This window comes from Suricata suricatta, chromosome 11 (assembly GCF_006229205.1).
Source record: "Suricata suricatta isolate VVHF042 chromosome 11, meerkat_22Aug2017_6uvM2_HiC, whole genome shotgun sequence".
Lineage (NCBI taxonomy): Eukaryota > Metazoa > Chordata > Mammalia > Carnivora > Herpestidae > Suricata > Suricata suricatta.
Window position 1 is genome coordinate 57,834,450 of NC_043710.1, and position 14,017 is coordinate 57,848,466.

Sequence of the window (14,017 nt, forward strand, 5' to 3'; positions counted from 1 at the left end):
TTGTAGATTCCATACCATCCCAAGAAAAATTCCAACAAACCTTTTGGAGAATTATGCAAGTTGATTTTAACTTTTTTTTTTAATTGATGAGCAAAAAGGCCAAGATACTTCTGAAAAAGAAAACTAAGGTGAGCGGCCTGCCTGACCAGCTATTGAGATTTATTATAAAACCATAGAAATTAAGAATTGGGTGTTGGCCAAAGACTTAATCATCCGTTTCCCTACATAAAAGGTAGCTACTTTTTTGCATGGACCTCAAGTATATTGTAGTATAGAGGTGGAATTTAAGGAAAGGTATTAAGCAGGCTGTGTTTTAGCTTATGGGCAAGTAATAAATTGTATCATGTATCTTGAATGTATCATAGATAAGCTGCTATATTACAATTGCCACTTCAGATAGCTGTGAAATTAGGTGATTAACTAGTTGTTACATAACCTTCTAATTTCTGTATAAGTCTAATTACATGAAACAGAAGTTGGGGTTTTGATTTTTTACTTTGCTTTTCTGTTTGGAGTGTAATTGTAACTACTGTAGTGTAAATGATGGAAAATAATTGCATATGTTTAAAAAATAAATAAATAAACAGAAAAAAAATAAAGCATACAAATTCAGTATATATTTTGGTAAGTTTACATCAAAGTATTTCATCTGCAGAGTATTATAAATGGTATTTTTAAAAATTTGGTTTTAAATTATCCCTTACTAGAATAATGCAATAAAATTGATTTTTGTGTGTTGAAAAAATAAATAAATAAAATAAAATAAAATTTTGACCTAAAAAAAAAAAAAGAATTGGGTGTTGGGTGTTGGCACAAGTGAACACAATAGAGACCCTAGAAATAGGCCCCTGCGTGTAGGCAATTTGATCTCTGACAGCTGCGATGCAAATGAACAAAGGACTATTGACAGATTGGCGCTGACGCTCTGGTTATCCTTTTGCAGAAAACGAAACGTGATCCGCACCTCACACCGCACCCAAAGATCAATTCCAGATGGGTTGAGTCCAAATGCAAGAGCCAACTTTTCTGTTGTTAATTTTTGTGGACAATATAGGAGTATTCCTTTACCAACTTCCTTTATGAAATAAGATATTTAAAAACACCAACCGAAAGGGAAATGTGCAGTGAGTTTAACTGCTCTAGACTCTGGAACTTCTGTTCGTCAAAAGAGACCACAAAGTCACAACACAAACTGCAAAAGTGGGTGTAGCAGATTTTATTTTCCAAAGATTACGGCAACAATAGCTCCCATCGGCATGCTCTTGCAGAACATTGCTACTCGCCATCAGGAGGTGGAGTCGAGGCACACCTGAACCTCAGTCAGTTAAGCAGCCAACTCTAGATTTGAGCTCAGGTCATGATCTCACCAACCATGGGACTGAGCCCCGCTTGGGGCTCTGTGCTGACATTGCAGAGCCTGCTTGGGATTCTTTCTCTCCCCTTCCCTCTGCCACTCCCCTGCTCATTCTCTCTCTAAATAAATAAATAAACATTAAAAAAAAAAAAAGAGTTTATACCCTCCCCTTGGGCCTGGCAGGCACTCATAACTACCTTGACTAAAGAGGTACAGCCAGTGACGCCATGTGACCTCTGGGGCTAGGCCATGAAAATGCCAGGCACATGGGGCACCTGGGTGGCTCAGTGGTTGAGCATCTAACTTTCGGCTCAGGTCATGATCTCGAGGTTCATGGGTTCAAGCCCCACACCAGGCTTGTTGCTATCAGCAAAAAGCCCACTTCAGATCCTCTGTACCCCTCTCTCTGCCCCTCCCCTGCTTGCACGCTTTCAAAAATAAGTAAACATTTTTGAAAATGCCACACACATTAACTTCCATCCCCTGCTTCTGGCCTTCTCCCCCTTTGCCCTGCACTTTGCAGGTGACACAGAGCTGTTTTCTGTCTCAGACCCTGGCTTCACCACAGCTGATCTGCTAATGTTGCTTGGACTTGGCTTCTCCAGCGGTCTCAGCAAGACCTTCCCACAGGACCATCTGGCCTGGAGACCTGCCTCAGCCTAACTTGGGACATATATTTTCACGGTCTCCGACCTGAGAGGCGGAGAGAGGCAGAGAAATCAAAGGCATATCCAACATCCATTTGTACCAAGGCATTAGGGAGAGGGGGGTGACCTGGAGCGAGTGTGCTGTGGTACACTTAAGATGGGGAGCCATGTCCCCACCAGCTGCCTACTGCTGTCCACCAGACTCATGCCCAGTCAGAGTGGGAGAAGGTTGGGACTTGAAGAATTCCAAGTCCTCGCTCTGCCCCTCAGATGCTGTGTGACTCTGGGGATGTCACTTTACCTCTCTGAGTTTCGGCCTCCTCAACACCAGGGTTCCTGTGTTTATCATTTTCGTACATTTAATACCTAGTGGGGGGTCTGATATATGGAGCCGGCGCTCCATAAATGGAGTGGAAGGAGTACTCTCTTGCCCTGCCCCCCACACTGCTCCCTGCCCAGTAAACCTCTACTCATTCATCAAGACCCTCTCATATATCACCCCTGCAGTAAGTCTCCGTTGATCCAGCAAGCCACTGGGGGGTCTCCATGCTCCCCCCTTTCACAGCACTCAGCTCTGTCTCCCAGCTTAGCCAGTCCTGACTGTGAGCCCTCTGAGAGCCAAAACCCTTTCTGAACCGCCTCTGTGTCCCAGGACCTGGCCCAGGAAATGGCTGCTGAACGAATTATTTTATTAGCACATAAAGAAACCTGCTCCTTTAAGAGGACCCAGAAGAGTCTGCTTTGGCAGATGGCCACTCTGGCTGAAGGCCACACAATAGCCAAACGGGGAACCGTGTCCCAGGCTTCTTTGAGATTTTCCCATCAGTGAGGCCAGTCACGGGGCTGTTGGGGAAAGTCACCGGCTTCCAGACAGCTGCTTTCTCGGCTGATCTCATGACACACATGAGTCTCTCATTTATTCGTTTATTTTCCAGTGGTGGCAATATTCCAAGAATGGCGTGCTTTTGTTCTGGTAAGATCTAGAGATATACATATAAATTGTCATTAGTGCTGATTTAAATACATCTTCATACCTTTCACGCCAGAGTCAAAGGCACAGGGTAAACTCTCCATTATTTGCATATGGACTGTCTGTGGCCAATGTGGACTCCCTGGTGACTTCCCTGGGCCTCCTGGGTCACCTCTTCCTCTCACTTGATGCTAAAGGCTTGACCTTTCCAATTTAACCTGAACCAAGCAAAATCTGAGGTCCTGAGCCTTGCCCACACACCTGTGGCCTCTCCCTGTCTAGAACGGCCCAACCTCGCTCAGCTTGGACTGAACTCACACAAAACGCAGTCCCTCAGTGAGCCCCACCGTGGTTGCCAATCTGTCCCACCGCCCCTCCACCTGCTTCCTCATTTTCATACAGTTCAGCCTGGAGCACCATGTCTCCAAAAGACCCCCACCGTGGATACAGAGTGGAGACGTGCAGGAGGAGAGACTGAGGCAGGAGACCAGTGTCACAGGCCCTAGGATGCCCCACCCTGGGTCGCAGGCAACCTCAGGAAACAGTTCCATCCATGCTGACAGCTTCCCACCCCCAGCACTTTCCTCCTCAACTCTCTGGCCAAGAAGAGAAAGGCTTTCCCAGGAGCCTGCTCAGCTCAGACACCCTCAGGTCCCCCGGAGACTGCACTAGTGTTTGTACTCCTCACTTTCTAAACTGCCTGATTTACTTCCAGGGTCATCCCCAAAGTAAACTATGCACCCAAGTTAAGAAACATTAGCCTACAAGAGAACAGATGAGCCCCAATTGTGGAAGTATGTACATACAGGGGTACACATAATGGATTCCAAATGCAGACGACTCAGATGTACACGAAAAAGTAATAAATGCGTTTTTTCTAACTAAATTTCAGTTGTATTACGAATCCCATTCTGTGAGTTGGAAACTTACCCGCAGTCCTTTCTGAGTCCCACGCACAGAACCAAACCCACCTCCTTTTCCCTGTTCCTCCAGGCAGGCCCTCAGGTGCCACCTGCCCACAGCGGTGCCCCCTGAGACATCCCATCAGCTTGGCTGAGTGAACCTGGCTGTTAGCCCTCACCGGGCACTGCCAGGTCGAAGCCTGTGCCCGTCTACCCGCCCCTTCAGTAGACACAGGTTTCTGGACCCCTGTGGTAGGAGGAAAAAACTCCCCCACGCCTCCAAGACATATTCACTTCCTAATCCCAGAACCTGTGAATATTACTTTGTATTTGCAAAAGAGGAACATTGCCTTACAGGGGAAAACATGTGATTAAGATAATGATCTTTTTTAAAAATCCCATCCCATAATTTCAAAGAGGAAATGGGAAGTCCAAAGAAATGACTTCCCTTACCCCAAATTACCCCTGCAGGCTCCTGACTTTGCCCTGTCTCTTTTTCACATCATAGCAAAACACAATGGAAAAAGAAAAAAGAATAAACCACAATGGGGCATGACAATGTGCTATCAGTAGGCGAACTGAATTCATCATCACGTCAGCATTTACTAAGAACCTATCTCCCGCGTGTTCGGCTAAGCGCTGGGGCTCCTGGACCTTGACCATTGCTGAGCTTAGGCTTCAGTGACCAGAAGGAACCTTCCTCACCTTTGTTGAGTCTGTCTCTTTTCTCTCAAAACCCTACATAGGCATCTCCAACCCATCAGAGGCCAATAAAACATTCTCTGTCCTTTCTTCTGGGTCTAGTTCATGTATTCAGTTGGGGGCCTTAACTCAGGAAGAAACAAACCAAAAAAACAGCAGGGACTCGAGCCCCACCTCAGTCAGCTCTCCTTTGGTTCCAGTACAAGAGGCAGACGTGTAAGGACAATGCACACGTATGTGCACACATGGATGGAGGCAAATGAAGAGCTCAAGATTGATATCTTTATTTTGTTTTCACCTAGTAAATAAATTTACTGGTGTATTTAAATTATTATTTATTCATTATTTTTAATAATTTCCCTATTTTAAGTTATCGTTTTCTATTTGTTTACGGTTTTAATTTTACTTATTTTTCAAATTATAGTTAAAAAAATGAATTCAAATGGATGAAAGTCCTAAATGTGAGACAGGAAACCATAAAAATTCTCCAGAAGAACACAGGCAGCAACCTCTTACTAGACATGTTGCCAAAGGCAAGGGAAACAAAAGCAAACATGAGCTATTGGGACTTTATTGAGATAAAAACCTGCACAGAGAAGGAAACAATCAACAAAACTGAAAGGTAGCCTACAGAACGGGAGAAGGTATTTGCAAATGACATATTGATAAAGGGTTAGTATCCAAAATCTGTAACAAACTTATCAAACTCAACACCCAAAAAACAAATAACCCAGTTAAGAAATAGAAGACATGAAAGATACTTTTCCAAAGAAGACATTAAGATGACTAACAGACATGGGGCACCTGGGCAGCTCAGTCAGTTGAGTGTCAGACACTTAGTTTCAGCTCAGGTCATGATCTCATGGTTCATGAGTTTGAGCCCCCCATCAGGCCTGGGCTGGCAGCATGGAGCCTGCTTGGGATTCTCTCATTCTCCATATGCCCATTTCCTCACCCTCTCTGTCTCTCTCAAAATAAATGAATAAACTTTAAAAAATATGGCTAACAGACACATGAAAAGATGCTCAACATCACTCATCATGAGGGAAATATAAATCAAAACCAAGATGAGATACCACCTTACACACATTAAAATGGCTAAAATTAACAACACAAGAAACAATAGGTGTTGGCGAGGATGTAGAGAAAAAAGAACCCTCTTGCACTGTTGGCAGGAATGCAAACTGATGCAGCCATTCTGGAAAACAGCGTGGAGATTCTTCAAGAAACTAAAAATAGAACTACCCTATGATCCAGCAATTTCCATAGTAAGTATTTACCAAAGGATATAAAAACATAGATTCGAAAAGGTACATACACTTCAGTGTTTATAGCAGCATTATAAATAGCAAAACTATGGAGAGAGAGACCAAATGCCCATCGACTGATGAAGGGATAAAGAAGATATGGTATATATATTTACAATGGAATATTACTCAGCCATCAAAAAGAATGAAATCTTGCCGTTGACAATGATATGGATGGAGCTAGAATGTATCATGCTAAGCAAAACAAGTCAATCAGAGAAAGACAAATATCACACGATTTCACTCATATGTGGAATTTAAGAAAAAACAGATGAACATAGGGGAAGATGAGGGAAGAAAAGAGAGGGGACAAACCACAAGAGACTCTGAATGATAGAGAACAAACTATGAGTTGATGGAGGGAGGTGGGTGGGAGATGGGCTAGATGGTGAAGGGCATTAAGGAGGGCACTTGTAATGAGCACTGGGTGTTGTATGTAAGTGATGAATCACTGAAGTCTACTCCCGAAACCAATATTGCACTGTATATTAACTAACTAAAATTTAAATTAAAAAAGGAGGGGGTAAGTCAATAAAGCATACATTAAAAACTAAAAATAAATTTAAAAAATTAAATTTTGTTTAATTATTTTATCTTTTTATTTACAAGGTAAATAAATTTATTGAGATAGAATTGACCTATAACATTATATTAGTTTCAGGTATACAACATAATGGCTCGATGTTTGTATGTATTGTACAATGATCACAATAAGTCTAGTTAACATCCTTCCCTGTGCATAGCTGCAAAAAAAATGTTTTTCTTATGATGAGAACTTTTAGGATCCAGTGTCTTAGCAACTTTCAAACAGAGGGTTACTTACTATAGTCACCATGCAGTATGTTACTTCTCCAGGACTTACTTAATTTATAACTGGAATCTTGTACCTTCTGATCATCTTCACCCACTTCACCCCCGACTCCCCCCCCCCCACCACTGCTGCAACCATCAGTCTGTTCTCGTATCTATGAGTTCAGTCTGTGGAGGCTGGTTTTTTAGATCCCACATATAAATGAAATCATGCAGTACCTGTCTTTCTTTGACTTACTTCACTCTGCATAATGCCCTCAAAGTCTACTATGTTGTCAAAAGTGGCAAGATTTCCTTCTTGTTTACAGCCAAATCGTATGCCAGCTTTTATATACCTGCCACATCTTCTTTATCCCTTCATCCATCAACGCACTTAGGCCACTTCCATATCTTGGTTCCTGCAGATACCACTGCAATGAACATGGGGATGGATATAGCTTTCTGAGTCAGTGTTCTTGTCTTCATCTGATAAATACTCAGAAGTGGAATTGCTGGCTCATAGGGTAGATCTATTTTTAAATTTTTAAGGAACCTCCATACAGTTTTCCAGAGCAGATGCACCAGTTTGCATTCCCACCAACAGTGCACAAAGGTTCCCCTTTCTCCACATCCTCGCCAACACTTCTTATTTTTTGTCGTTTTGGTAATAGCCAGTCTAACAGGTGTGAGGTGACATTTCATTGTGGTTTTGATTTTCGCGCCCTTGATGATTATTGATGTAGAATATTTTTTATTTATTTATTTTTTTTAAACTGGCTTCATGCCCAGCACGGAGCCCAGTGTGGGGTTTGAACTCACAACCCTGAGATGAAGACCTGAGCTGAGATCAAGAGTCGGACACTTAACTGACTGAGCCACCCAGGCGTCCCTAGAATATCTTTTCATATGTCTGTTGGCCACCTGTGTATTTTCTTTGGAAAACTGTTTGTCCAGACCCTCTGCACATTGTTTCATCCAATTGTTTTTTGTTTTGTTTTGGTTCATTTTGTTCCTGAGTTGTGTGAAATATATGTTTTGTTGCTGTATGCATCATATATTTTGGATATTAACTCCATATCATATATGTGATTTTCAAGTATTTTCTCCCATTCAGTAAGTTGCCTGTTCATGTTGTTGAAGGTTTCCTTTGCTGTGTGGAAGGTTTTTAGTTTGAGGTAGTCCCACGTGTTTATTTTTTCTCTGTTTAAGATCAGGATCTCAAGAGAAGGAGCCTATCTTGATTTATCCAGATGGATTTTTACAGCAGTCACGTATATCCTTGTGAGAGGCAGAGCGAGATTAGACAGACATGAAGACAGAACAGAGGTGTAGCCACAAGCTAACGAATGCCAACAGCTACCAGAGGCTGGAAGACTCGAGAAGATTCTCCCTAGAGCCTCCCGAGGGGGTGTGGTCCTGCCATCACTTTGATTTCAGTCCAGTGAACCTGATTTTGGACTTCCGGCCTCCAGAACTACGAGCAAATACATTTCTATTGTTTCAAGCCAGCAGGTGTGTGGTAATCTGTTACAGCAAGTAGCCCCAGAAAATGGTACAGCCCCACATCAAGGCACTGTGATGGTCCCACTCGGGTGTGAGCCAAGGAGAGCCCGGGAAGCTCTCCATCACGCCCCGCACCCCTCTCGCCCAGGGACCCAGGACCTCCCTCTCCCTTCCCTGGCCTCGCCAGGGCGGAGGGGCATCCTGTGGGGCTCTTCTGGCTCATCTGCTTGGACTTCCCAGTCATCTCTGCTCTGCTATCCAGCCCCTCAGCGGGGTGACAGGAAGTCAAGTGTCCTGGCCTCCTCAAGGTGTGCTGAGTGGGAGGGTGCAGGTCCGTGCTGAGTATGGCATCCTACCACATCCTTCTGTCATGCTGGGGCTGGTCCCCATGCCCCCACTTCTGGTGGGGGACAGACAGGGCCTCTTTTCAGCACCCACAGTTCCTCACCCTCCCTCCAACCAGCGTCCCTTGGCTCCAGTAGAGCGTTCCTGTCTGGTCAGGAATCTGGGTTGCTGGACTCCTCTTCGGTTCTTCCAAATGTGTGGCTTATACTCAAACCTTAAAAACCAATTATCTTGGGGAGCCTGGGTGGCTCAGTCCTTTGAGTGTCCAGTTCGGCTCAGGTCATGATCTCACGGTTCTTGAGCCCCATGTTGGGCTCAGTGCTGACAGCTCAGAGCCTGGAGCCTGTCTTCCGATGCTGTGTCTCCCTCTCTCTGACTCTCCCCTGCTCGGACTGTCTCTCTCTGTCTCTCAAAAATAAGTAAAAAACATAAAAAAATTTTAAAAACAAAACAAAAAAACCCCATCAATGATCTGTATCCCACTGTAGCATCCCCAGGAACCCACGTGAGGAGAAGGGCATGGGGTTAAAGGAACTGTGGAAGAAGGAAAGTCAATACTTAGTAGCTCAATGTTGTATATACATTACGCATATATGTTATATGTATGTAATATGAATGCTATATATTACATACATATATGTTATATACATATTTTATAATGTGAGCTACATATATACATGTAATATATGTGTGTTATAGGTGTGACATACATATTATATATGTATAATTTGTGTGTGCGTGTCTGTGTATATAAACAAATGGAAATTCTACCAAACAAAAGACACGAAGTGGTTATCTTTGAGTCACGTTTATTTTCCCCACTGTTTTCTACGTGTCCGTTTCCCAAAACATATAATATTAACATCTATCATTTTTGTAATTGAGGAAAAAATTGTTATCATAAGGAAATTACTTAAGAGGCATAACATTCAAAAGCAATTCTAAAATAAGTTGGGAAGCAACAAGCACAAAAATAGATCTGTAACTACCTAAAGATCAATGCATTTGCCTTGAATGCGTGTGCTTTGTCTTCGGCTCCTCAGCAGCCAGTAAGCGTGAGAAACAGCCACAGTTCATGAGATTGAAACGGACCAACTGCTCAGAAGGGCTGCTATTCTTAGGCCCGAAAGCAGACAGGCATTCCTGCCAAGGATCTGTTAGACACATATTCTTAACCTGCTTTTTTACAGAGAGGAGAAAAATGCAGCTGAGTGGAAAAATGTCTCGCCCAGTGTCACAGCTACGAAAAGGCGGGGCTGAGATTTGAACCCACGGAACAGCCGTGACGAGTAATCCTTTTAAAACATAAGTCATGGGCACAGGTGGTCAAAAGGTACCAACTTCCAGTTATAAAATGAGCGAATTCTGGGGATGTAATGCACAGATTGTGGACAAATGATAGCCAATGATACCGTGTAGGATATTTGAACGTCGCTAAGAGAATAGATCTTCAAAGGTCTCATCACAAGAAAGAACAATTTTTGAGTAACTGTGTATGGTGTTGGATGCTGACTAAATTGACTGTGATAATCATTTGGCATGTATCAACTTATTGGATTGTGTACCTAACACGAATACAATGTTACATGCTAATTATATCTCCATAAAAATAAATACGTGTTAAAAAAAATTGACTCAGGTCATTACCATGCTCACAACGTCCCATGGCTCCTTAATTCATTCAGAGCAAAAATCAAAGTCCTTCCATTGGCCTATAAGGCCTGGCGAGCTAGCCTAGTAGCCACCCTGGCCTCATGCCCTCATGTTCTCTTGTTCCCCTCCTCCACCCCAACAAACCATGTCACCTCCGCCTTGGGGCCTTTGCCCTGGCTGTTCCCTGGCCAAGAACCGCTCCCCACCCCCATCCCCTACCGATATAACTGCATGGCCGAGTCCCTCACCTCCTTCAAGCTTCCATTCAAAGTTCCTCCTCTAAGGGGCCATATACCAACCACCCCATTTAAGATTGTAAGCCGCGGGGCGCCTGGGTGGCTCAGTTGGTTAAGCCTCCGACTTCAGTTCAGGTCAGATCTCACATTCGTGGGTTCGAGCCCCGCATCAGGCTCTGTTCTGACAGCTAGCTCAGAGCGTGGAGCCTGCTTCAGATTCTGTGTCTCCCTCTCTCTCTGCCCCTCCCCCTCTCATGCTCTGTCTCTCTCTGTATCAAAAATAAATAAAACATTAAAAAAATTAAAAAAAAAAAAGATTGTAAGCCGCTCCCTCCCCTCTCACTCCCCCACCCCCGCCCCAGCGCTGGTCTATTTTTATTCACAGCACTTGTCACCTTCTAACACCCATATTTGTTTGGCATCTGCCCCCTCTGCTAGAAAGCAAGTTCCCTGAGGACAGGACTTGTGCCCTGTGTTCACTCACATTACCTGAGTGCCATTGGCAGGACCTGACATATAGTAGGAGCTCACCAAGTATTTGTTAGGTGGTTGAATGATGCTCAGAGGAGGCCCCCACCTTGCTGGGCACAGAGTTAGTGCTCCGAGTCTGAGGCTGGCTGTCAGGGCCAGGAGCACTTCCCTCTGCTTGTGCTGTATCGGGTCAGGCCCTGTGTCAAGCACAGAGGATGGGAAAATCCTGTCCTCCGGGAGTCCCCACTCTCATATGAATGTTCTCACTAAATGCTCATGAGACCCACAGGTAGGTGTGAAGAGCCCCATCTGACAGGCGAGTAAACTGGAGCTTTCGGAGTCAGGTAAACTGCCTAAGGTCAAGTCGGAGAGTGAGTTGTTCTCACTCAGGGAGATCTTGGATGATTGTTAGGACTGTCAGCTGAGGAGACCCAGTGGCAAGGGCTGGACCGCACATCCTGGGCGGCAAGGACAGGAGAGTTGAGGCACATAGGTGGTTACATGTGGGATGGGTTCAAGAGCAGCCAGAATCAAGTAAGGGCAGACTTCTCTGGCTTGCCACTGTGGCCCCTGCCGGGTGTGGCAGCCCGGGGATAGGATGTGCCCAAGTCACTACCAAGATGGGGTGAAGCTTGCAGTCTGAGAGACAGCCTCAGCCTTGGCCGTCACTTTCACTGGCAGGACCCCCCTGACCCTGACCTACTTGGGTCTACTCCAGGCTGCAGCTTCCTTGGAGTTAGAGCTCCGGCTCCTCAGCAGTCATCCTGGCCACATTGTCAACAGTCTAGAAAAACAACTCTCAGGCACCTTCATGCTGTCCTGAAGGACACTGGAAAGCAAGCCAGACCCTTTACCCATACTCCCTAGCAGTGTGGGCTTAAATGGGATGAGTGGTCCCATACGGAAGGTAAGGATTGATCCCTAGACATTAAATATTTTCTTGTAATTCTTGTGCCCGTGATTATTATGATTTATCAGGATTAAGATTAATTGAACACTAGCTATGTACTTGTACATTCCTTACTGAATTTTGTTCTTACAACAACCTTGCAAGGTCAAGACGACCTCTCCCTTTTACTGAAGACCTGTACTTCGTGCAAGGCCACCCCTGGACAGTGACTGAGATCCGGGCACTTATCCCCTCCTGCCTTCCCTTATTTATACATGGGTGCTTCCTGAGGGTCTTCGCCTGCCCGGCCCTGTGCTGGCCTGAGAGGAGACAGACCCCTGACCCCACGCTCATTCCTCTGTCTGACATTCAGATTCCGTCTCAGGTAACATTTAGCAGGAGCCTTCAGTGCTGGGTGTCTGGCCCATACCTTAACACTGAATCCTTGCAACAGCACACCAGGAGGGAATCTGCTGTCTCATTTTACAGGAAGGAAAACAGAGGCTAAGAAGGAAGTGGCTGGCCTAAGACTACCCCGCAGGTTGGGAGCAGAGCCAGGACCCAACAGACCTCCCGGATTTAATCCCCACCTCAGGTTTCAGATTCCAGTCTCACATGTGCTCTTGGATTGCTTTATGCCACTCCGGCTGGGTCCTGGGGTCTTATTCTTCTCGATGGGAGCAGCCCCGATGTCTAATAGCCCAGGTGCCAGCAGGCTCTGCAGGAGGATGGGGGCAGAGGGCTCTTGGGGAGCCCATGAGGGCAGCCATTGTTTGGGGGACCCCTCCCTGGCCAGGGCACTGGAGCTATCAGGGCCACTCTGCACAGGGTGGGGGAGGGTTATCTCCAGACCACCGGGGACAGGGTCCCAGCCACTCCCTTCTTCCCCCCAGGGAGGCAGTGCTAGGATGTAGTGTGTCCATTAGGGTCCCCCTGGCTGTGCTGGTGCCCTTCTCTGCCCTGGAGCCCCTGTCAGGCAGAAGGGCAGGATGGGCATTCAGGCTTGCCAGGCCTGGGCTGACCTGGGTCAAGAACCAGGAAGGGGCTTTGGGAGAAACTAAAACCACCCCTCTGCTGCGCGCGGGGGGGGCGGGGGGGGCAACTAAGGGAGCCACTAGGGTGGGAAAGAGATCTGGAGAGAAGAACCCAAAAAAACCAAGATGAGGAAAGAGGAACAGAGGAGGAAAAACAGATGCAAAGAAGAAATAGAAAAAAGCACAGAGAGAGAGAAAAGACAAAGCCAGAGTGCAGAGGCCAAGAGACAAACCCGCAGAGAGAAGGAGAGGCAGAGTCTGAGAGAAGGGAAGAGGGACTCCCCCCACCTCCGGGGCAGGAGGAGGCCTCGGGCAGCTCCTCCGCTGGGTTCAGCCATAGCCTGCTGGACTCTGGGCAAGAGGCAGGGACCGCACCCATCTGGAAGCAGTCAGGGTCCCTCAAGGAGGAGGATGTGGGGAGGAAACCAGACATGAGCCACGTCTGAAAAGAGAAAGCAGCAGAATCTTGCAAAGGCCTGGACTGGCACAGGGCGGGGATGTTACACAGACCATCTTCTCTGGTCTGATATTCCTCCACGGGCAGAGGGGACAGAGCGTCAGGCAATCTTGGGCTCCATAGGATTAGGACTGGGTGGGCAGGGTTTTCAGAAGGAAGCTTGCCTCTCTCCCTACCGCATCATTGCAGAATGAAAACAGACGCCCAAGGAGGGAAAATGTCTGGCCCAAGTTCACATGGAGTCCAGGTTTTCTATAAATGCAGCCCCTCACACTCATTCATTCATTTATTCACTCAGTTTCTCTATGAGCACTGGCTGAGCAACTGCACCGTGCTAAGCACTGTGCTCGGTACTAAGAACATTTGTCAGGAGTAGATGGTGTCCCCTCCCCAGAGCTCACAGTCAGACGGGAGAGGCCAGCATGATGACACAGTATGCTAAATGCTGTGATGAAGGGGAGCTCTGGGGTGTGGAAGCCCGTAGCGGGGTCTGAGGATACATCCCTGAGGAGGAGTAACAGGACTAAATTGAGAAGTAAGTAGGAGCGAACCAGGAAGGCAGGGTGGGGGTGAACCAGGCAGAGGAGTCAGAATAAACAGAGTGCGTTGCATCAGGGCCACAAAACTGAGCTCACTGCACATCCCAGTGCACAAGGAAACTCGGTTATTTTGTTTGTTATTAATCTGACACTCCTCCCAAACCACTCCCGCCTTGGGTAGCAGGAAAATATTACATAATGTCATCTAATGTGGTTTAA